At 51.1% G+C, this 612-nt stretch overlaps 1 pseudogene across 1 annotated transcript in view; it reads left to right on the top strand.

Annotated features, from left to right (window-relative positions):
- The first annotated feature begins 248 nt into the window (after positions 1–248).
- LOC101570101 overlaps positions 249–612 on the top strand; it is a 4,872-nt pseudogene continuing 4,508 nt past the window's right edge. Inside the window, exon 1 of the transcript XR_001117343.1 lies at positions 249–609. The product of XR_001117343.1 is annotated as a protein max pseudogene (transcript). The remainder of the gene's footprint in view (positions 610–612) is intronic.

Genomic DNA, 612 nt, shown 5'->3' with positions numbered 1-612 from the left:
CCATTCCTCGGTTAATGGGGGTCTGGGTTGTTTCCATGATTTGGCTATGACAAGTTGTGCTGCTGTAGACGTGGGTATACATGTATTGCTGTGGTATGGTGATTTGGGTTCTTTTGGAGAAATACCTAGGGGGAAAATAGTTGGCTTGAATGGGACCTACAATCATAGGTTTTTGGGGAATCTCCATATTGACTTCCATAATGGTTGGAAAAACTTGGATGAGGGTAAGGACAAATGAAAGAAGGAGGTGTGTGCGTGCGTGTGTGTGCGTGTGTGTGTGAGTGAGGGAGCGAGTGAGTGTGTGAGTGTGTGGGGGCATTCGGCTTGTTGTTGTCGCCGACTTCCTCTCCCCTGCGCCCCTCCCCCTCCCCGCCGCCGCTGCAGTGGCCGCTCCTTGGGCCGTAGGAAATGAGCAATAACGATGACATCGAGGTGGAGAGCGACGCTGACAAACGGGCTCATCATAATGCACTGGAACGAAAACGTAGGGACCACATCAAAGACAGCTTTCACAGTTTGCGGGACTCAGTCCCATCACTCCAAGGAGAGAAGGCATCCCGGGCCCAAATCCTAGACAAAGCCACAGAATATATCCAGTACATGCGAAGGAAA

This window comes from Octodon degus, unplaced genomic scaffold, assembly GCF_000260255.1.
Source record: "Octodon degus isolate 3935 unplaced genomic scaffold, OctDeg1.0 scaffold00181, whole genome shotgun sequence".
In the NCBI taxonomy this organism is placed as follows: Eukaryota; Metazoa; Chordata; class Mammalia; order Rodentia; family Octodontidae; genus Octodon; species Octodon degus.
Note: the sequence above shows the minus strand (reverse complement) of the source record. Positions and strands in the feature narration are given on the sequence as shown.